This window comes from Bos grunniens, chromosome 12, assembly GCF_055505025.1.
Source record: "Bos grunniens cultivar Pamir isolate PY7600 chromosome 12, Bosgru_T2T1.0, whole genome shotgun sequence".
NCBI lineage: Eukaryota > Metazoa > Chordata > Mammalia > Artiodactyla > Bovidae > Bos > Bos grunniens.
Window position 1 is genome coordinate 26,921,451 of NC_141176.1, and position 24,742 is coordinate 26,946,192.

General features: G+C 39.1%; 1 protein-coding gene across 32 annotated transcripts in view; it reads left to right on the forward strand.

Annotated features, from left to right (window-relative positions):
* LOC147361561 (uncharacterized) overlaps window positions 1–24,742 on the forward strand; it is a 631,042-nt gene that overhangs the window by 238,582 nt on the left and 367,718 nt on the right. For all 32 annotated transcript variants that reach the window (XR_015138085.1, XR_015138086.1, XR_015138087.1 and 29 more), the window contains one exon: window positions 24,110–24,203. The gene's annotated coding sequence lies outside the window, so the exon portion shown is untranslated. The remainder of the gene's footprint in view (window positions 1–24,109; window positions 24,204–24,742) is intronic.

Consider the following 24,742-nt stretch of genomic DNA (forward strand, 5'->3'; position numbering starts at 1 on the left):
TAGCTGCAAAAAGATTTGCAATCACCTAGTCATTAGGTTTTTAAAAAATCTATCACACTGGAGGAGAAGACTTAATTCATGCAATGTAGGAAGAAAAAGATTACTGTGAATTGAATTTTTAGAGGGCAGAGATTACTAAGAGGAAACCACAACCCTGACTGTGAAATAATCGTCTTAAAACTATGAGAGGCACGCAAACTCTATAAATACGAATGGATTGATGATTTCATGAATCTTTATGATTTTTATTTATAATCCTTTAAACTTTCATCTTCTACCTACATTTTGTCCTGGAAAAAAAATTAAAGTAAAAGTGATATTTAAAAAGATAGCTAAGGACCAATTTCCAAATGTATTCAACAAAAAAGATATATATATATATATAGACACACAGTAAATTGCCTATCTGTGGGCCTACAGTTATCTAACAAGCACATACCTCAGCCATGCAAGTGTAAGCAGAAACCCTCCATTTCATCACTCAGCTTTTTCTAAATAATAAATATGAAGCTTCTCATAGGTAGCAAACTTTGTGTGTGCATGTGTGCTCATTTGCTCAGTTGTGTCTGAGTCTTGGCAACCCTGTGGACTATAGTCTGCCAGGTTCCTCTGTCCTTGGGATTATTCAGGCAAGAATACTGGGGTGGGTTGCCATTTCCTCCTCCAGGGGATCTTTCTGACCCAAGGATCAAACCCATATGTCCTGCATGGCAAGTGGATTCTTTACCTCTGAGCCATTGGGGAAGCCCTAAAGCCAGCATTCTTTTTTAGTTCTGTTGTGGAGGTCTTGATGTCAATTTAACTTTCAATTACCTTTAAAAAATTCTAGCTTCAAATAAGGAAGTAATGTTAAACCTTTTGGTTTTGAAAGGAAGTCTTTAAATAACCCACCAACAGAAAAGTGTTTTGCAGTTAAAAAAAATAAGCCTAATGAAAATAGAGCTTTAAACATTTTATTAATAATGGTGACATGATTCCAGTTTTGAATTCTTAATGCAGTTTTTCACTGTGCATTCAGCACTGTGTAAAAGCCAAGCAGCATCCAGTTTATTCGGTTCCTAGTCCTTCTGTCACGGAAAGTGTAGTGGGAAGCATATCTGAATAGCTGGTTTGAGGCGGAACCTTGGGTGTAACTGCACCTTCCTGGATCATAACTTCCTTATATGTGAAACAGTAGTGTTGGTGATGATAAAAGTGACATAGTTAGCAAGTAGTAAGGTAGTAATAAGTTAACAGTAAGTCATGAAGTGAGGATGAGAACTGTGTTCAGGTCTATACTCCACCACTGTGCTATCCTGACTCAGGTGGACCAGCTGATATGTGCAACTCTAAATAGATGTAAGACTATATTTCCATTTCTCCAGGCAAATGCCTACCCAAACCATTAAGCAAGATGGTTTTTCATCTTATTTTTTTAAATATTTCTAGGGAGACCATTAGAATTATTTTATATTGGCGCAAAGTGGATTAATAATGTTGTTAGTTTCAAGTATACAGCAAAGTGATTCAATTATATATATACATGTATCCTTTTTCAAATTATTATGAATATTAAGCAGAGTTCCCTATGCTATACAGTAGGTCCTTGTTAGTTATCTATTTTAAATATAATGTTGTATACATGTCAATCCCAATCCAAGGATAGCTTTTTTAAAAGTATAAATGAAGACTATATATGCCCCAGTTATGATGAAAGTGTTTCTTCATGTTTAAATATACTCTTTGACACAGTTTTAGCACATTTCCTTAAATATGCCTACTTATAATTGTGATAATGTGTTACATATGTGAAAATGGGCTATCTTGTATCCTGTCTTTCCTAGTACAAATATTCCCAATATTTTCATTTCATGTCTTCACAAATCCATGTCTTTTCTCATAGCTTTGTGGTGTCCCCTTTTCCTCACCACAGTTTTCCCTCATTCCTCTAATCTATTTAGTTAATATGTACACACATTTAAATGCCACTACATGTCAGGGACTGTCTTGGATGCTGGAAATATCAAAATGAATAATTTCTCCAGAAATCATTAGAGGCTAATAATCAATAGATGAGTAAGTGCTATAATGTTAAGCATGGCGATTTCATGTGAGAGAGACTATACAAATATCAAAAGGAAGTACTTTTTTACATTCACTGGAGTGTAAAAAATAGTTCCCCCTAAGAGAGAATGCTTGAGATAAATATTGAAGGAAGAAGAGGAGGAAGGGCATTCCAAGTAGCTGAGGAATCAGGCACACACATGTGTCAACAAAAGAGGCCCGCAGAGCGCAGTGTGCTCAGGAAATAGACAGGTAGTGGCAAAGGCTGCTCCCAAGACCTTGGGTCAGGAATAGCAAGAAGTGAAGATGAAGAGTTGAATTCAGGGAATGAAAGGCTTGTGTATTCAACCAGCAAATTTGAACTTGACTCCCAACACTCTGGAGAACAGTGAAAGATTTAAAGCATGGGAGTGACATGATCAGATAGGCATTTTCTAATAATCTTGAGAGAGAAAGGGCTAGGAAACATCAAAGATGGATCAGTGAGATTTTCCTTTTCTGTATTAATAGCTGTACTGAAGCTAGTTTCAACATCAGCAGGGAAATTTCATTCAGAGTACACTCTCTGTATTGAAATAATTACTTCTCAGATTTAATCAATTTTTCCTAGGTTTAGTGAGATATAATTGACATACAACATTGTATAGGTTTAAGGTATACAATATAATCATTTGATATATGCATATACTGCAAAATGACTGCTATAATTATGTTAGTTAATCTGTCCGTCACCTCAGTTTTCTGCCAGTGCCTTTAACTAGTCCACCCAAGGGGAAACCAGCAGGCAGGGCTGGTGAAACAGTTGATAAAAGTCAGCCTCCCAAGGCTAAGCAGGGCAGGGAAGGGTGGAAAACTGATCTAGAGAGGAAACCAGAAAATAACCAGCACAGTATAATTGAATATTACACACGGCCAATTTGCTCTTCAGCCTTCTCCAATATGACTTCATCTTCCATATGCCAGGAAATCAGGTCTTGTCAAGGTCACCAACATGCTCAAGTTGCTGAATGCAAAGAACACATCTCTTCCTTTATCTTGACTTCCAGAAGCATTTTGCACAGTTGCCATCCCTTTGGCATAGTTTCTGTTTCTCTATCCAAAATCTGAGTGCTCAAAAGCCTCAGACAGAGGTCTAGCCAGATGTGTGTGGCATGGTGCTTATCTAATGTAGAGGCATTCTTAAGTAAAAAGATACAAAATTATAAATACATAATTAACTATAAAAGTAAATATCTCTTCATAAAGAGAAATTGCAATAATTTTTAAATGTTTATAAACCAAAAACATCTTAAAATTCTTAAAAAACATTTTTAATTAATTAGCTTTAAGACATGCCTTCATAGTACTTTTTCCCTCTACAATTTTGCCTGGATGTTTTTTGGTCATCACTTTATATGACAGTGATTTTGTATTATTTTCTGTAGAGAGACTAGAAAAATAATGCAGTTATTTCTTTTGGTTGAACAGAAATTGTTTGATATTACGTGTAGCTTAGTGGCTTTTTTCCAGCTCTGCATCATTATTGGTAATACCATATAAAGTTTTAGGATAGTTAACTTGCATAACTTCAATCAAGTTTCTTTTGTATTTAAGCTGTAAGATTTTATGACACTTCAAGTCTCCTTGTAGAGTGATTAATTATAATTACTGTGAAATGACAACATTCATTAACCATTTGTCATCAGTATCCTCCTCATGGTGAGATAGAGTGAGATTTATATTACCTTGTACATTCTTAGTATTTTGCCTCAAATCAGCAAGAGCTTTAATTCCTTTCTGATGTGCTATTGAGATTCACTTCTTGTCCTTAATAGGATTATCAAACAACATAAATCCTATTCTTTGCTATTCTAAATTTATCTTTTCCTCCTAATAAATAACTGCTCTTAGTATGATATATGCATATATTTTTTTTAACCATTTGCTTTTTTAGATTAATTTGTATTGATTTCACCTCTCATCTTTATTGTTTTTGTTTCAGAGTCCATTAATAATTTTACTTGGACTTACCTTTTAATTCTATAATTAAATAAATTTAAAGACAGCAAAAGAAGGAACTCTTCATATGAAGCTCAATTCAATGTGTAGTTTCTCAGTTATTTCTCTTAAGATGATACAAATGTCTTTCATTCAGAATTGTAGTTAAAATGCTGTGTTGGAACATTAGTAATTAAAAAAAAACTTTTTATTTTATATTGAAGTATAGCCAATTAACAAGGTTGTGATTGTTTCAGGTGGACAGCAAAGAGTCTCAAGTATACATATATATGTATCCATTTAAGTAACTTTTTGAATAAACATTTTTGGTTCTTGTTTATGTTCAAGTTTCTCTTTCAACTCCTCCACAACATTTTAGGGTGTTTAGAATATCAGTGTATCTAGGTTGTAGGGCTTGAACAGCTTTGTAATGGAGACATTGTCTTGTTACATTTAAATTTTTAACAATCAAAGTGAGGTGTTCATAACTGTTTCAACCTGCTGAGTAGTCCAATAGTATTAGGTGATGTGGCAGCAGCTTTTTCTCTAGAGCAATTAAGGGAATAAGCTGTGCAAGGTATGTATTATAAATACTTATTAAGGTTCTTAAAGTGTGTTTGCAGCCCTTTGTCCTTACTTTTTATATAGTTGCATTGTTATATGTTTTATATAGTTGTCTTGTCATATGACCACCCATGAACTGTGTAGCTCAATGTCAGGTTAAAACTGCCCAGAATTTCTTTCACTTTGTGAACTCGAGAAGCATTTTGTGTTTCACATGCCTTCTGATGGTGAAAAAGTTAAGAATTGCCATGGAATTTTTCCCTTATAAAAGTAGGGCATGATAATTGCCAACTGACCTGTGCTTGTAACAACCAACATAGAATCTCTAAGTAAGATGGTGATTAGAGTGTTCCTGTAAGCTGTTCCTATATAAAGATAGTAAAAGTTCCTATATAGAGATGGTAAAAAGTAAGTTAACTATACAATAAAGAGGCTATGAATCACAGAAACATGGCTTACTGAACCTACTAAATATATTCATAATTCTACCTCCCTTTAGCCAAGTTCCAAAAAATGACCTTGTCCATCCCAATACTACTTGACTAGGTAAAATAATTGCTAAGGTCAACTCAGGTTCTTGGAAGGGGCCAGAGTGAGTTTACTGACTTTAGGACTCAGTTATTGGTCAGATTTTCTTTTCTATTGATTTTCTTTTCCTGATCTGTAAACTTATCCAGTCCTAAGATTTTAAATCCCTCTATATTCCAACATATTTCAAATTTGTAGTTGTATATATAGTCAACTGCCAACTTGACAATTTTATTTGAATGTCTAATAGTCATTCCAAAATTAATATTAAATATTTATAAAATGCAGATTTTGATAGGTAACTCCTCAACCCATTCCTACACCCCCATCATCCTTGTGCCCAAAGTAACCCCCTTCCCAGTCTTTTCCTTCTCCGTATATGGTACCATCATCCACTTAGTTGCCAAGCCTCAAAAATAGGAGTTATCCTTGATTCTTTATCTTCCCTCTCTTCTCTCCAATAGTAAGTCCTGTAAGTTTCACCTTCAGTGTATCTCAAATTATTTTTCTCTCCATCTCTAGTTCACTACCTTGAATCAGACTCCTATTATATCTTACGTCTTGATCTTCCACTCTTGACCTTTTCTAATACGTGAATTGGATTATGTCCCTTCCCTGCTTAAGACCCTTCACTTGGCTCCTTCTTCCTTCAGATAATGAAGCCCTGGCTATTCACTGTAATTTACAAGGTTCTGCTCATCTTCTCATCTTTCCAATCCCATCTCAGTTTACTCTGCTACGTGCAGTCATGTCCCACTCTTTGTGACCCCCTGGACTGTACCCACCAGGCTCTGCTATTTATTCAGTAAGCAGCAACACAGTAGGTTCTTCATGTTTCTTAAACATACCAGGTCCTTTTCTGTTCTGAGCTCTTATTTTCACCTTGTGGGTGGAATGACTTTTGCCACTTCTTTTCATCCTTATTTTTCAAATCTCAAGGCAAAGTTCACCTCTGCAAGGAGGACTTCTCTTAGTTGTTTCTCTGAAGCAGCCTCCCCCAGGTACTCTATTGCATCACTCTGCCTGTTTCCTTTATTGCACTCAAACCGTGATTATCTAACTCATTATTTCTTTTTTGTTGACTGTTTATTGCAGAAGAATGTAAGTACTATGAAAGCAGAGGCTTGTACTAACTTGCTCACACTGAATCCTCAGAGCCTAGCTTAGTGTTCATGTCTAATAAGGGCTTAATAAATGGTTATTAAATGAATGAAGGCATACTCCTTATTTTCTTCCCTGTAACATAAGTGGCATAGTTTTTGCTAGCTCATAGAAAGGTGAGAATTAGTGGGATCAATGCTTTCATGAACATAATGAAATATTTTATTTTTCTGACTAAGTTTGTGCTCATTTTCCTTCCCTTCTCCTCTTCCTTCTTAAGATTCTGGGTCCATTTCCCTCCCACTGTTCTCTCCTCTAAATGTACACATTATCAATGTATTACTACGAATTGTCAGTAAGCTACATTTCTAGTCCTTACTTTCATCCTGAGGACAAACCTGTGTTCTGAAAAGATGTGAAGTGGAATTAAACCTCTCCTTCAAATAAATCTGTTTCTTCTTTTGTGTTAATAAAGTCATCATTTCTCTGAATTACTCAGTGTTGTTCTCAACCTTCCTCTTTCACCTCCTAAAGCAAAGTTGGTAATGGGACTGTTGCTCTATCTTCCCAATATACTTTGGATTTGTCCAGGCCTTCCAGTTCCTAGGGCTTCTAACCAAATATAGAACCTTACCATCCAGGACCTGAGGTGTCAGGCCTCCTAACAAGCCTTTCCAAATTCAATATTTCATTTGATCAGAATATTCTTCCATTTACTGCCCAGATCATCTCTTCAAATATAGTCACTGATACTACCTTGCTTGGAAATCTTTGAAGTTCCTTCAGCTTCAGAGTAGAAACCAAAACTTCAGCAAATCCTTCAAGGCACTCTGAAATCTTGTTTCAATACATTTTCCAGTTTTCCTGCTCATGATAATCCATTGCAACTGCATTCAGGGCAGTGAACACAAGTTATAATCCCTTACTATTTGAATCAACTCATGCTTTAGTCTATGACAGGATTATCTTCTTCTCAAATTTGTACCAGTTTAAAGCTTATTACTTTAAAAGGCTAACTCAAAACCACCCTAAGTCAAAAGCCATCCCTAGTTGGCTTTCATCTGATATTTGCTAGTTTACTCTGAAAGCTCTTATTGCATTCTTCTTGTATCCTGTTCTTTTTAACCCCTTGGTTTTTAAAATGACAGCAGAATACAAGTTCTCAAGGCAGTCTAACAAAAAACTCAAAAATTGAACAAGTAGATATATTTCCTCTTCTCTTCCTTCCTCAATCCCATTTATTCACTAGAGTAAACCAATGGCAAGTATTACTTTCAGAACTTTTTCCAGACACTGATAAACATATATCATTTTAAAAAATATTGAATGGATGCTAATAGACATATGACTCCATAATGTGACTTTTCACTTGGAAATATTTATTGGACACCTTTCTTGTCAGCAGAGAAGGATTTAGCTTCTCCTTTCCAATTGTGTCACTATAGATGTTGCAGAGACAACTAATTGTCTTCCAGTAGCTTTATTTTTCCTTCCATAGTAATCAAATACATGAGTGTTACCCAGGCACATGTATATTAAGAATAAAGGCCACATTTCCAACTTTCTTATAGCCAGATATGGCCATGTGAGCTAGGTCTAGTTGATAGGCTATAAGGGGAAGTGAGGTGTGTAACTTCTGAGAATAATCCTTAAGGGGAGATGTGTATGTTTCTCCTTCTCTTCCTTCCTTTCTGCTGGCATGAATGCAGATGAGATGACTGGAGCTGGAGCAGCCATCCAGGTCTATGATAACATTGGCAATGGAGGCTGTAAATGACAGATCAACAATGTGAAAGCTTGGGCCCTTGACTCTGTAGAAAACCCTCCAGTTTTGAACTGCCTATTCTATATTTTTGTAAAGAGACAAAAATTTAAGAATTTTTTGAAGAAAAGTTAATCTTGTTAAGTAAGTCTTTGTTATTGTGAATTTTCTTCCCATTTCATTTGAACCTAATCCTTTATAAGCAGTTGTGCTTTAAATGATTGCATTTTGTCCATTATTTATTTATTTTTTTCTTCCCTGTTAGACCCTAATATCTTTGAAGGCTTACCTATGGCCTTGTTCATACTTGTCTCCCCATAGAACCTAGTACAGTGTCTGGTATATGGTCAAAGCTCAATTGGTATCTGTTAACTTGAACTAAAAAGATATTTGAAAGAATAACATTTCTGAACTACAATGACAAAGTGGACTTCCCTCATTTTTTAATTAATCCCAGAACCACTGCCACAAACAAGTTGTTTCTTATGATTAAGAATATGTTTTAACTTTGCAACAGTGCTGATATTGATAATTAAAATATTTATTTTAGTAGTGCCTAAAGAATTTTGCTTTGTTTTCAGATCTGTGTTATTAACTACAACTTACTTTTTCAAATAAATTTGTCTCATAAATTTTTATGTCTTGACAGTTTCTGCTATAAAATAATAAACAGCTGATAGCTTTTGTGTGGAAATGGAAGGTTGGACCGAATCAGTCATTTTTATCCTTTTGTTGGTCAAAAGTAGGAAAACCATATAATTTAGCACCTAAACTAAATGCAAGCTGCGACAAGATCTGTTTGTTATAGGCCTCTATAAGAATGTAAAAAAAAAAAGGGTGGTTTTTATTTTGGAGAAACACACACACTTGCAGCCTAAAATTTTCATATAATTTGAATGGTGCTTGATCGCACTGCTGCTGCTGCTGCTGCTAAGTCGCTTCAGTCGTGTCCGGCTCTATGCGACCCCAGAGACGGCAGCCCACCAGGCTCCCCCGTCCCTGGGATTCTCCAGGTAAGAACACTGGAGTGGGTTGCCATTGCCTTGTCCAATGCATGAAAGTGAAAAGTGAAAGTGAAGTTGCTCAGTCGTGTCCGACTCTTAGCGACCCCATAGACTGCAGCCTACCAGGCTCCTCTGTCCATGGGATTTTCCAGCCCAGAGTACTGGAGTGGGGTGCCATTGCCTTCTCTGAGCTTGATCACACTACAGTTTATCTGTTGAAATATAGGGATCTCCTACAGGTTTCTTTCATTGAGTTAGACAAGGCTGTAGTCCGTGTGGTTACATTGACTAGTTTTCTGTGATTATGGTTTGTGTGTCTGCCCTCTGATGCCTCTTGCAACACCTACTGTCTTACTTGGGTTTCTCTTACCTTGGACGTGGGGTATCTCTTCATGGCTGCTCGAGCAAAGTGCAGCCACTGCTTCTTGAATGTGGGGTAACTCCTCTCGGCTGCCACCCCTGACCTCGGACACTGGGTAGCTCTTCTCGGCTGCCGCCCCTGACCTTGGACACGGGGTAGCTCCTCTCAGGTGCCGCCCCTGACCTCGGACGTGGGGTAGCTCCTCTTGGTCACCGCCCCTGACTTTGGGTGGCCCTGTGGGGCCAAGACGGGCAGGTCATGGTGGAGAGGTCTGACAGAATGTGGTCCACTGGAGAAGGGAATGGCAAACCACTTCAGTATTCTTGCCTTGAGAACCGCATGAACAGTATGAAAAGGCAAAATGATAGGAGACTGAAAGGAACTCCCTGGGTCGGTAGGTGCCCAATATGCTACTAGAGATCAGTGGAGAAATAACTCCAGAAAGAATGAAAGGATGGAGCCAAAGCAAAAACAATACCCAGTTGTGGATGTGACTGGTGATAGAAGCAAGGTCCGATGCTGTAAAGAGCAATATTTCATAGGAACCTGGAATGTCAGGTCCATGAATCAAGGCAAATTGGAAGAGGTCAAACAGGAGATGACAAGAGTGAATGTCAACATTCTAGGAATCAGTGCACTAAAATGGACTGGAATGGGTGAATTTAACTCAGATGACCATTATATCTACTACCGTGGGCAGGAATCCTTTAGAAGAAATGGAGTAGCCATTATGGTCAACAAAAGAGTCTGAAATGCAGTATTTGGGTGCAATCCCAAAAATGACAGAATGGTCTCTGTTCGTTTCCAAGGCAAACCATTCAATATCACAGTAATCCAAGTCTATGCCCCAACCAGTAATGCTGAAGAACCTGAAGTTGAACGGTTCTATGAAGACCTACAAGACCTCTTAGAACTAACACCCAAAAAAGATGTCCTTTTCATTATAGGGGACTGGAATGCAAAAGTAGGAAGTCAAGAAACACCTGGAGTAACAGGCAAATTTGGCCTTGGAATAAGGAATGAAGCAGGGCAAAGGCTAATAGAGTTTTGCCAAGAGCATGCACTGGTCAAACACCCTCTTCCAACAATCAAGAGAATACTCTACACATGGACATCACCAGATGGTCAACACCGAAATCAGATTGATTATATTTTTTGCAGCCAAAGATGGAGAAGCTCTATATAGTCAGCAAAAACAAGACCAGGAGCTGACTGTGGCTCAGATCATGAACTCCTTATTACCAAATTCAGACTTAAATTGAAGAAAGGAGGGAAAACCACTAGACCATTCAGGTATGACCTAAATCAAATCCCTTATGATTATACAGTAGAGGTGAGAAATAGATTTAAGGGACTAGATCTGATAGAGTTCCTGATGAACTATGGAATGAGGTTTGTGACATTGTATAGGAGACAGGGATCAAGACCATCCCCAGGAAAAGAAATGCAAAAAAGCAAAATGGCTATCTGGGGAGGCCTTACAAATAGCTGTGAAAAGAAGAGAAGCGAAAAGGAAAGATATAAGCATCTGAATGCAGAGTTCCAAAGAATAGCAAGAAGAGATAAGAAAGCCTTCCTCAGCGATCAATGCAAAGAAATAGAGGAAAACAACAGAATGGGAAAGACTAGAGATCTCTTCAAGAAAATTAGAGATACCAAGGAAACATTTCATGCAAAGATGGACTCAATAAAGGACAGATAACATACCATTCTGTTAGGTATGGACCTAACAGAAGCAGAAGATATTAAGAAGAGGTGGCAAGAATACACAGAAGAACTGTACAAAAAATTCTTCACGACCTAGATAATCATGATGGTGTGATCACTCACCTAGAGCCAGACATCCTGGAATATGAAGTCAAGTGGGCCTTAGAAAGCATCACTACGAACAAAGCTAGTGGAGGTGATGGAATTCCAGTTGAGCTATTCCAAATCCTGAAAGATGATGCTGTGAAAGTGCTGCACTCAATATGCCAGCAAATTTGGAAAACTCAGCAGTGGCCACCAGGAAAAGGCCACCTTTTCCAGGTCAGTTTTCATTCCAATCCCAAGGAAAGGCAATGCCAAAGAATGCTCAAACTACCGCACAATTGCACTCATCTCACATGCTAGTAAAATAATCCTCAAAAATTCTCCAAGCCAGGCTTCAGCAATATGTGAACCGTGAACTTCCTGATGTTCAAGCTGGTTTTAGAAAAGGCAGAGGAACCAGAGATCAAATTGCCAACATCCGCTGGATCACAGAAAAAGCAAGAGAGTTCCAGAAAAACATCTCTTTCTGCTTTATTGACTATGCCAAAGCCTTTGACTGTGTGGATCACAATAAACTGTGGGAAATTCTGAAAGAGATGGGAATACCAGACCACCTGACCTGCCTCTTGAGAAACCTGTATGCAGGTGAGGAAGCAACAATTAGAACTCGACATGGAAAAACAGACTGGTTCCAAATAGGAAAAGGAGTACATCAAAGCTGTATATTGTCACCCTGCTTATTTAACTTATATGCAGAGTACATCATGAGAAATGCTAGGCTGGAAGAAGCACAAGCTGGAATCAAGATTGCCGGGAGAAATATCAATAACCTCAGATATGCAGATGACACCACCCTTATGGCAGAAAGTGAAGAGGAACTAAAAAGCCTCTTGATGAAAGTGAAAGAGGAGAGTGAAAAAGTTGGCTTCAAGCTCAACATTCAGAAAACTAAAATCATGGCATCTGGTCCCATCACTTCATGGTAAATAGATGAGGAAACAGTGGAAACAGTGTCAGACTTTATTTTTTTGGGTTCCAAAATCACTGCAGATGGTGATTGCAGCCATGAAATTAAAAGACGCTTACTCCTTGGAAGGAAAGTTATGACCAACCTAGATAGCATATTCAAAAGCAGAGACATTACTTTGCCAACAAAGGTCCGTCTAGTCAAGGCTGTGGTTTTTCCAGTGGTCATGTATGGATGTGAAAGTTGGACTGTGAAGAAAGCTGAGTGCCGAAGAATTGATGCTTTTGAACTGTGGTGTTGGAGAAGACTCTTGAGAGTCCCTTGGACTGCAAAGAGATCCAACCGGTCCATTTTGAAGGAGATGAGCCCTGGGATTTCTTTGGAAGGAATGATGCTAAAGCTGAAACTCCAATACTTTGGCCACCTCATGCAAAGAGTTGCCTCAATGGGAAAGACTCTGATGCTGGGAGGGATTGGGGTCAGGAGGAGAAGGGGACTACAGAGGATGAGATGGCTGGATGGCATCACTGACTCGATGGACATGAGTTCGGGTGAACTCCAGGAGTTGGTGATGGACAGGGAGGCCTGGCATGCTGCGATTCATGGGGTCGCAAAGAGTCGGACACGACTGAGCAACTGAACTGAACTGAACTGATAGGTTTCTTATAGATTAAGAAAGAACTCCTGAGTAAAATTACCCCAAGTTCCTGCATTAAAATTCTGTAACTCCATTAATCTAGTATGCTGACAATCTGAGTCATTTATAGCACCGATTCTGGACAGTTTCCACTCTAAATACTCAGCCCTTACTACACATCCACACCTGGTGTCTCTTTATGAGACTTTACACTTTACATATAAGATATAGCTTCTTCCACAATCACCCACGGAAGAAGGAGAGATTGGACTAGCCACTGCAGCAGAAACTCTCTGCCAACCTAAGGAACAGTGCTGCCGAATGGCTCAGTGGAGTTCACCAGGTGCTCCCCAGCCCATGGTTCCTGACTGCCCTACACCCCAGGTCTTAGTCTCCTGAAATCCCTGCTCAGGGTAGCTGTCAGACATAGTAGGTGTGAGTGATTGTCTGTGCAGGTGGAACATGGTGCCCAGTCACAGTATTGGTTAAAAAGCAAGTGCAAATGTGTATTTTTCAAATGCATATAAAATCATGGACTCAATTTTCATTTGAATAGAATAAAGACATACTGGCAGTTAGAAAAGTATTTAGAAAATGAAAATCAGGATGACAAAGGAAGGAGTAACTTTCAATTTCACAAAGGGAAAAAAATAGAAAGGAGAATACACCTGAATGAAATCCAGTATATAATGTGGCATAGAGATGGTTATCATTTGAGAAGGTTTGAATCCACTTTATTACCAAGGCAACCATCAAATTATGGACTTGGAAAACAAGAAGGAAAAAGCAACAATAATCAGAACACCAAAACTACAAATGAGAAGGACAATTTGTATACAGGTATGAATTTAATGAAGAAAAAAAAAACAAAAAGCTGCTTTGTTCAAACTAACTTTTGTTGGTAAACAAAAGAAAATGTATTTGGAAAAATTAACATTCCCTTCTGCATTTTCAGAAAATTTCAGAAAAAATACACAAATACCATTCAAACTATATATTAACTCCTGATGAATTCATGGTAGGGTTTTGTTGGGCCTTTCTTTCAAAGATGTGGGTATTTCATACACAGTGATATTTGATATTTAAAGCTCTCAGTGTGATAAGTATCTTATTAAAGATACTTCTTTCCTCCAGAAGTTTGATTTTAATTTAAACAAGTGGACAGATTGAACAACGTTTTTTCTCTTCTTTGCTTTTTTTAGGAGGCACTTAATCAAAGAGATTGATGCTAAGCATTTATGATAAATTTTGCATGAGAATGTTGACTAGTTAATTTCATAAGGAACACAGTGAAAAGCTAATGGAATGTTAAAAGTAATGGTCATCACTTGGTTTTTACTGAAAGCTAAATTAAGGTGCCAAGTATATGTATTTACATAAAATTTACATCAGCCTATGTAGAAAACACAGAGTTTTTCCCAGATGTTTTCTGAACTTCTTAGTTTTTCTTTTTCTTTTCTTTTTATTCATTCCAACCTGGATCTTCAATCTAGTATGCACCCACATACACACCACACATATATACACTTACAGTGGTATAGGAAGAAATGATAGAGGGTAAGATATTAACTTGAAAGACACAGTGCTGTAGGGTCAATTTGGAGAACAATTCTATAATTTTGTATTGTTGGATCTGGTTCAGGGGCTGCCCAATGCCTTTTAATGGTAGCCTTACTAATATTTTAGTGACATAGTCATGGCTGCTGTAACAGAAGTACCATGGATTGACTGATTTTTAAACAACAGATATTTATTTATCACAGTTCTGAAGCCTGGAAGCCAAAGACCAGGGCGCCAGCATGGTTGAGTTCTGGTCAGAGCCCTCTTCTGGGTTGCAGACTTCCAGCTGTGTCCTCTAGTGGCAGAAAGCAGAGAGAAGCAGTCTCTCTTGTGACTCTTAAGAGCATTAATACATTTTGAGAGGGCTCCACCCTCATGACCTCATTTAATCCTACTTAACTCCCAAAGCCCCACCTCCCAATAACCATCCCATTAAGTGATTAGGGTTCCAAAATACGAATTTGGGCAGGGACACAAACATTTAGTCCATAGCACGTGTTCTGTGTAGCATCCTTATTTTCTTGTCAGAGTTCTTAGTGTCCGATTGCATAGAGGAAACCCACTGCAAAGGCAATCTGCAGTTCTGATGACCAGAAGCTCACAATCCCAGTGATGGAAATATTGTATTTGGGAGATCTGAAAACCCAGACTCTTCTGTGGATAGCTACTGTTTCTACAGTTGGACTAGTAAAATTCAGCTGAGATGGCAGAAAACTGCTGAAAAACAATTGTCAGTTCTACCCTGCACCCGCTTTCTCTGGTTTGTATCTGTGCCACACGGGGCCTCCCTTGGTTCCTGACCCAGTTTCTCTCCTAAACTTTGAGAAAATGCCTGTCTTGGGAGTCAGCTTGCCACAAGGACCATTGCTGTAAAAAGCACCCCTCCATCCCTTCCACCCTGTCTTGTTCTACATAGTGGGCAGAATAGAAATCCCACTGCCCCTGACATTGAACAATTCTTTCTCTTTTGAAATGTCCTCAAAATAGAACATTTGCCCCCGCCTCCCCATTGTAGCCAACGAGGGACTGTCACATGTACCTGAAGACCAGTTAGAAAATCTCCCACCTCCAAAAATTCCACCTCAACAGAATGCTTGCCAATCACACATGCTCTCAGTATTTGTTCTTTTAACTTCCATAGAACCTACACCCCTGGACCCCTACTGAATCAAGAACAAGGGCAGAGCTGGGTACCTTTACTGCAAGTTTATGAATCATCAGCCTTTGTTAATTTAATAAGCCTTTGTTAATAAGCCTTGGACTTCTTAGTGCCTTGGACAGCTTCAGTTCTGAGCCTGGTCGTTATGTCAGTTTTCATTTTAAGTCCTGGGTATTTATATTGTCACTGTACTTCTCTTCTGGGATTGGTACAGATATCAGAGCCACCATGGCTTGGGGTCACAGTTAATGCAGCCGAGAGGACTCAGGATCCACATTAGCTGGCCAGTCTTAGTCTAAGGGGGTGGGGGTGCTGGGCTGTTTCTCCAATCCCCTTGTTACTGTTTTCATGATGGCTCCTTCCTGTGCAAGAGGAAGTGTATATCCTCCAGGCTGGTTTTATGATCTTCCTAATTCTATTCTGTGAGCTCCGTGGTATGTTTTGATGAAATCTTTCTGACTACATTGGCCTGAGTTGGACTGTTACGCTTGCCAGAACCCTTCAGATAGACAGTCTCTTTGAAATAAGAATGAACTCAGTGTCCACTGTTCTTGGCCTCATCAGGCATGCTGCTTCCTGAAAGTGCTGACCTCTTTCTTTAGGAAGCTTGATAAGCATTTATTCATATGATGGGACTGTAGGGAGGGTGGAAGCAGAGACTGTGAGGGACAGAGCAGTGTGCAGAAGGGGCACGCAATGGCTTTGAGACTTCCTTGAGTCTTGTTCTGCTTCCAGTAAATGCAATCTGAGGGAGTGGAGTGATGAGGAGGAGTCTGAGAGCTCGGTATAGCATTAGGTGACTTTCCCATATGTGGATTATTTATCTATTGAATGTGGTATTGATCTTTTTCCAGGTTGGCAAAAATCCCAGGGAGAAAAATTTACCACCGAAGATGGTGCTGGATCATTGCTTTCAGAATGATATCCATTTTTACAGGCTCCTTTGGAATTTTGAAAATACTCAAATAGAACTACTGGTTTCTAGATCACTACAGCAGTGAGATATTTTACTTTGCTTTGGGAATCAGAACTGTGGTTCATTAATACTTTCCTTAAGGCTGAGAATAAGAATTTTAACACCTGAGGCTGTATTCAACTCCAGATTTGCATATATTACATGAGTGATAACTAAAATTGCTCTAAAAATGTATAGTCACAGATTCAAACCAAATCGTGTTTATGATTGCTTTTTTATCTGTGAAATATTCAGGATGTGAAAAGAAAAGGCAACTGAAAATAAGTGACCACAATTTTATTATTATGCATTCATTATCATGAGTGTATCTTAATTACTTTCCTTTATGTATTTCTGAAACCAGTTGATTAAATATCCAGGTTTTTTTTTTGTTTTTTGTTTTGATTTTGGAGAGAATCTTGATTTAAGGTAAGATGAAGTTAGGAGAACAAATGTGTGGATACCAATGGGGGAAGGAGGTGGGGTGGATTGGGATGTTGGGATTGGCGTATATTCAGTACTATCTATAAAACAGATATCTAATGAGAACTGACTGGATAACACAGAGAATTCTACGTAATGCTCTGTGGTGACCTAAATGAGAGGCATATCCACGGAAGAGGGGCTGTATGTGTGCTTGTGGCTGATTCACTTCACCATACAGCAGAAACTAACACACTGTGAAGCAACTATCCTCCAACAGAACATTTTTTTAAAGAATAAATTGAGTTGGAAAGTTTCATGTTGGTTAACTTATATAGTCTGGTCTATAAAGATTCACTTTTTAAAGGGGGGATTATTGAAACAAAGAACTTGCATTTGATTATTAGCTTGTTTGGATTTTGTTATGAGACTAAAAAAATGTTCTTTAAACCAGCACGTTTACTTCCTCGGTATGAAATAGCTGAGTTGTGTTTTTACTTTTCAATCACATCTTTTTGTTTAAACCACTAAAGTGAGAGAGCTGACAAACAGAAAGGACCTGGCATTCCTGGAAAGTGACAGTGATATCCTCAACACTGTTTTGTTTTTTTTTTTAATAAAGATTTTGAGCATAAGTGCAGTGCAGTGCTGCGTATTAAGTGGCACAGGAATTAAGCATGATAAGTTGTCAACTTTCTTGAAAACACAGATAAGAAAGATTTTAATTTAATGTATTTTTGGAAGATGGGGGCTGTATAGTATTTGTCTCTGTATATCAGGCAGTGGGCTACTACTGTCTGACCTGTAGTTTGCACTCAGCAAGTACTTAAATGAAGGATGTAATGATCCTTGGGGATGTAGCGTATGTCAAGTTTTTCACCTTGCTTTTCAGACTCCCCCCCCGCTTTTTTTCTTTTGTTTTAGTGATTCATTCAGCAAAAGTGGTTTGAGGGACCCCTTTGTATGAGGGACATCAAAGGTGGCATTGAACTGAAGAAGACTCTGTAGTGAGATCTCACACGGTGTTGGTCATTTGGGAGGAGGGCATCTTTGTCAGGCTTGTCAACTGCCTTTGAACTAGCTGACCGCTCACTGATCAGTTTCCATGTGAGATGTTGGAAAGATGACAGCTGTAGGAAAGTGGCTAGTATGAAGGGTCCTGGTTGTTGAGTATTACCTACTCAGGGAGCTGGTGTGCTTGAATTTGAATAACCTTTGCCACAGAAGCACCAAGAAAAGTGATACAATGGGATGAGAATAAAAAAGTTTCTGTGAACCAAATGAGACTGATTAACTGGGAAGAGGAGATACTAGTTGACACCAAAGCCTTGATGAGCACTCAATCTCTTCTGTGAAACCAGTATTTCTTTGATTACAATCTCTTGAAAAGTGTGGGAGTCCTCTTACAAAGACTGTATTAATTAATAGCAGAGCATGTTACTAAGAACATTTGTTAAGATTTGTTTATTTTAATCAACTAATAAAACTCAAGCAGAACAAAGACCCAAATCAGGTCTTTTATTAAAAAAAAAAATTTCCAATATTATTGATTATGTTGAACAGACTCTTAATTTGAGATCATCTAAAAACTGTGTCTTCAGCATAATCTGTGGATTGAAGTAGAGTACATAATTGCCAACAAAGGTCCATCTAGTCAAGGCTATGGTTTTTCCAGTAGTCATGTATGGATGTGAGAGTTGGACTAGAAAGAAAGCTGAGTGCCAAAGAATGGATTCTTTTGAACTGTGGTGTTGGAGAAGACTCTTGAGAGTCACTTGGACTGCAAGGAGATCCAACCAGTCCATCCTAAAGGAAATCAGTCCTGAATATTCTTTGGAAGGACTAATGCTGAAGCTGAAACTCCAATACTTTGGCTACCTGATGTGAAGAGCTGACTCATTGGAAAAGACCCTGATGCTGGGAAAGATTGAAGGCGGGAGGCGAAGGGGACAACAAAGGATGAGATGGTTGGATGACATCACTGACTCAATGGACATGAGTTTGAGTAAGCTCTGGGAGTTGGTGGTGGACAGGGAGGCCTGGCGTGCTGCAGTCCATGGGGTCACAAAGAGTCAGACACAACAGAGCGACTGAACTGAACTGACCTGAACATAATTGTTTATTGAATGTTGTTGTTTGTTGTTAATTTGCTAAGTCATATCCAACTCTTTTGCAACCCCATGGACTATGCCCATCAGGCTTTACTGTCCATGGCATTTCCCAGGGAAGAATACTGGAATGAGTTGCCATTTCCTTCTCAAGGGGATCTTCCCCATTAAATAATGTAATTTTTGATTGGCATATCTATTTACTAATCTTTCAGGGGTTCTTTCTCTTGTTTGAATGTACATTTTCTTTTGGTTTCTTCTGATTTATTTTTCCTAATTTTTATTTGTTTTCAGTCTGTTGAGGCTGACTAGTCTGAAACCCAAACTCATCATTTTCCGTCTTTGTGCTATTTTCCAACCTTGCTATTTCTTTACTTTCTTAGTCCTTAAAAGATCTGTGATCTTCTACCTACTCTGAGCTCAAAAGTCATTGGGAAGCCTCTTGTGTTTTAATTCCTCATATCTAATCAGATTTCGAGAACTCCAGGTAGTGCATCCAAATTGTTTTTGCCCCTGCTCACTTCTTTTCATTCATGTTTCTAACATCCTGCAGCCTCACTTCCTCTTGCTTGGACTATGAAAGTATGTTGACCTATTTCCAGTAACTTCTTTTTCAGTTCCATTTTACATGTTAAAATTAGATTAATCCATATAAAACAAAGCTGTGATCATGTAGCTTCCTGCTGTTAAATTTCCCATGACACTTTATTGATGTAACAAAACAAATACAAATTCTTTAGACTGCCACCCTGGTCTCCACATTCTGGTCTTCTGTCTCTCTCTTCTCAGCCTTATTTCCTACCATTTCTGGAAACACATCCTATATTCCAGCAAAGCAAATCTCTTGTTGCTACAGGACTGCACTGTCCGATGCTGCAGCCACTAGCCTTTAGTGGTGAGAGAACGCATATACAGATGTGAAGACCACATATGAAAATAGAACTCTGACACACCATCTGCAGCAGATAGCCCAGAACACCAGCCCGTGATCTACTGTAACCAGCTTGTTATCTATATGTCGAAACTATAGAAAGTCGGACCTCTATCACTAGCAACACTCCAGGAAGCTGAACAATAACCCCTGCAACAGTAGCGCCCCCCAAACCAGAACTTGACTCATAACTGACAGTTTCTCTCTTTTTTGTCTCCATTTCCAGCATAGGACAGATCAGAGAAAGCCAACTGTGTACCCCTAACCAACCACATAGGTTGCACCACTTCTAAATGCCTGCACCTTCCCCAGGCTGACAGCCTCCAGTCAGGGCACACCTGAAGCCTTCCTTCCCTTTTTTCTACCATGAAGCTCTCCTGCTCCCCTGCCTGCCTTTGAGCGTCTATAAAATGCAGAGTGTAGACTGACAGTGTCTGACTCCCTTGTTAGAGCAACCTCTGTGTAAAGAGACTTAGCCTGTTCTCATTTGGTTGGTCTTTGTTTATTTCCACAGTGGCTAGTTAATTAAAATTATATTAAATGACAAGTTCAGTTCCTCAGTTGCACTAGCTAAATTTAAAGTGCTCAGTAGCCCCATGTAACTTGTAACTATTGTACTGGATGGTGTAAACATGGACCATTTCCATCATCTCCAGAAGTTTCACTGGACACTCTATACATGCCTATGGTTTTCCCACCTCATGCTGCTCCTTCTTGAACTGCCTTCCTTCTACATGTTTACCTGCCGAACTCCTACCCAGTCTTCATGACCTAGCTTACTGTTTCCCTCAGGAAGCCTTCACTGATGCCTCTATTTAGACATCACCTCTCATTTCCTGGATTATACCTTTCTGTTGGCACTTTTCACAGTCTTTCTTCTCGATCAGTGATCTCTTCTGTCATGCTATCCTGCTGTATTATAATTACTTTATCCTTGCAGGCTCTCATGCTTCCTGTGGAGTAACCCCATGGTAACTTTTTTTTTTTTTTTTTGCTTAAATTGGTTTGTGGAAAATAAAGGTCAGATTTAATTACTCACTTTAAGAAGCCATGGAATGACAGATAGAACTGAAGTTTATATTTTATTTGGGACATAGTCTGTACAAACACCAGTGCACATGGCTTTGTTCTTCCCTTTCTGACTCTGCTTCCGTTATCCTTTAGACAGCTTCATTTAACATCAGAAGGATGTTTATAAAGTTAGCTGGGGACCATCTCAGAGTCTCCCATTGTTATTTCTCAAAAGTTGTCTGAGCCTTCAAAAGTCTTAGAGTAGCAACTAGGAAGGAAGCTAGAGGTCTACGATTCCCAAAATACTCTTGGAATGACTACCTTTTAATAATGTCTTTAACACACCAGACATATTCATGCCTCTGTGCCTTGCTCATATTTTCCCCTTGCCTGAAATATGAGCTCAGAATTTCCATCCTTATACCACCTCTGTGCCTGGTGAACTTCCTTCATATGCGAAGTTAAATATCATGTTGTGAAGCCTTTCTCACTCTCATTAAATGGAGTCACTCCTTTTTCTGTCCGTTTATCAATATCTGCTTGTGTGTCTCTTTATTCTCAATGTGGTGGATAAATGTAAACCCTGACTCTTAAAGTAATACTACTAGGACAAGTACACATGGCCAGTGGAAGGAAGTTAGTCCACTTATGTTTCTTTTCAGGATGGGAGCATTGCTGCTGTATTTGAATAAAAGTCACCACAATCCCGAGAGAAAGCTCTAGTTTCTCTCCTTTCACCATCAACCTAAATCCAAGGATTGTGAGCTCCTAATTTCCTAAGTGGGGCTAGGGAACCCTCTTTACAGTTTGTGTACCAACAGAAATGGTGTCTGGGAGAAAGCTTTGCTACGTACTGGGTGCCTAAAGTTGTGAAATATCCAAGAAGCAGAAACTGACTAGAGTCAGTTTCTAACAAATTGACTCGAGTTCTAATGAACTGACTAGAGTCAGTTATTCTAACAAATAATTATTTGTTAGAGGATTTGGGATATCCTGAGGTAAGGAGGGAGACTGTGATGTTAGGTCATAGGTGAGGATGGAACTTAAAGGGGGAGACAGAAAGAAGAATAGAGTAAGAGAAGAAACTGGACCATCCATGTGGGGCACCTTTGAAAGAAGAGCCTCTTCCTTTTGAGGTTGGAGAGAGTGGGGTGCTCACTGGCATAGTAATTGATCCCATCCTTCACCCTCACTTCTCTCCTCTGTCAGCGTTTGGAAACATTACCTGAACCCTTCAACAAAGAAATACCTAACCCCTCATAACATGTTTACTCATGTTTGTGCAAGAAAGCGTTCAGAATGGGTAGGGGTACCCTGCTCTGCTGTTCATCCAACAGCAGTCCACACCCTTATTATGGGCTATTGGGTGCTAGGCCGAAAACACTCAGCCAGAGGAATAAGAAAATTCTCTTTTATGTTAACAAGCTCAGGTGGTGCTAACGAAAAGGAAGATTCTTCCTCTTAGAATAATTATTACAGGGTCACAATAATTTTTCATTAATTTATTCAATAATATTTGGAACAAATATTTGAAAAATTGTTGGTATAAGCTAAGCAAGGAAAGCAGATGCTGTATCTTATCTTTCTTTGAATCCTGAATGCAGCCTGTGTCTCTGATACATGGTGGGTGTTTTTTTAAACAATTTACAGAGGGATTTACTGAACCTGCTGATTTATGAGACTCAATTGTTGGGCTGGAAGTAAACGCACTAGCTATTCCATTGTGTGTGTGGGGGGGGTAATATGAGAATTTCTTTTTCAAACTCATGAGCTTTCTTTCTTCAGGCTGTTGAAAGAGATATGGATTTAACTTGAAAAAGCTATGGCCAAAATCCTCTCATGAAGACAATTATAGAATTATAAGATCTCAGAGCCTCGAGAATCTCACGACCCACTTATTCCCATACTCTATTTTGTGAATGAAGATACTGAGATTCAAATAGTTTTCATGGAGCTTTTAAAATGCGAAAATATTCTATTAGAGTCTTGCCAGCTGCCCGGTTAATTTAAAGGTTTGGGCTTCGTAGTTCAAGTTCCCATTCAGTTTCTCAGTTTCTGAATGCTTCCCACTGGGACACAGGTCTGGGTGTGGCGCTCATTACTTCCCATCCTTCCATCCTGCTTCTTTCAGCCCGCTTACCTAGAACTCAGCTCACTCCCATCTCCACCTCTTCCTCTACTGCTAACTCTGGAAGAAACACACATTCAGCTCAAGGACTCTAATTTCTCCATGGAGAAGGAAGGATTTGCGGGGACCCAAAAAGTTAGGGAATGGCTCCCGGTGGGTGCCACATTGTCTCTGTGACTGCACTTGCTGCAAAGTGTCATAGGTTGGACCACTAGAAACCCCAGAAACCGAAAAATGCCACAGACGTGGGGAAGACTTTGGCTGGGGGATCTCTTGAGAAACTTTTCTGGGTGATCTGCCTTTTCAGCATTTCTCCATCTACCCTTCATCACCTAGCTCCCAATGTCCCCCAACAAACTGAGGACTTCAGGGAAAAGAGTGTCATTTAATTATGAAAACACATAGTTGCTTTTTCCCCCAAACTAAACATTTCTGAACAATAAAGAAGTTTTTGAAAGCCATGGCAGTGTTTTAAAAATGTCTTATTCATTTTACCAGATTAATCCAGAGTTGATATAGGTTGTGCAAAGAAAATGTGTGAGAAGCTGATCTACATTAGTGATATATAGGAGTTGGAACATAGATCTGACCAGACAAGGTTCCACTTTCTTTTGTGATTGTTCTGGCATCCAAGTCTGAACTATGACTTTTCCCATCATTTTGGGGAATGGAGAGTGGGCACTTGTGTCTTGGCTCAAAAAGAATGAACAGGGTAAACTACTGGCTCTTCTTTCTGCTTCAAGTTGCAGAAAATCCAACCAATAGTGGCTTAAACAAACTGTGGTTTATTCTCTCATGGCAGGAATCCTGGAGGTGAGGGCGAGTAGGGTCATTTCAGTGGCTTGTTGATTTCGGAGACCTGGCAGGAAAACTTTTCCTTGACCAAGTGAGGTCTGAATGGTGGTAGTTGGGACCTGCGAATTAATTGACAATCTGGAGTTTTCTTCAGAGTAACAAGAGAAAATGTTATCATACACTCATGCAGCAGCATTCTATAAAGAGAATCTCTTTGAACAGCCATGGGTAAAGGTTTATATACTATCAGCATAATAAGGGCATGTTGGTGGTCAGAGCTTCTGTGGGAAAGTGTGGGAGGTTCTTATAAGGTTTGTGACACATTTTCACAATTCTCATCCAGGTGCTGGTGCGAATGGTCATTATCCTGCCTGGCTGGAAGGTCCCTGGAGGGGGATTTGTGGCAGCAGAATTCTCACATTCTCTAGGTGCTGAGGGTAAGTCTTCTCTCTCTCTCTCTATCTCTGGCAGCTGAATTCTCAGAGAGCTCTGTTAAAACAAAGTTTAGAGAAACTTTTCTCAGCTGCTGTTTGTTCAGATGTTTTCATTTTGAAGTATGGCTGTTCCTCTGTAACCGTGGGTTCTGCATGCATGGATTTAACCAATCTCAGATGGACTATAGTGGTTTTCAGAGTTTTGAATGTTGTGGAGTTTTTCCACTCAGACTAAAACTTGATCAGGGAGTCCTGATGCTTCTCAAGCTTTCTCAAAGCTTGAATGTAATGTATGTGCTCATGTCTGAACGTGAGCTTTTAGGTGATAGGTCACCATGGTTAAAAGTAAGATTGTAAAACTACTTCTGTATCCAACAGGGCCATTATAATTATTAAGAGGATCATTTAGGAAGCCGAGGATGTTTTGCATTCAGTTTGAGGTGATATTTTGGTAGGATTGATAGGGGTCCTTTGGGCAAATGTTCATTCTGTGGATTTTGAGAGAAAAAGAGAGGTGATCTAAGGTGCCTGCACGCACAGAG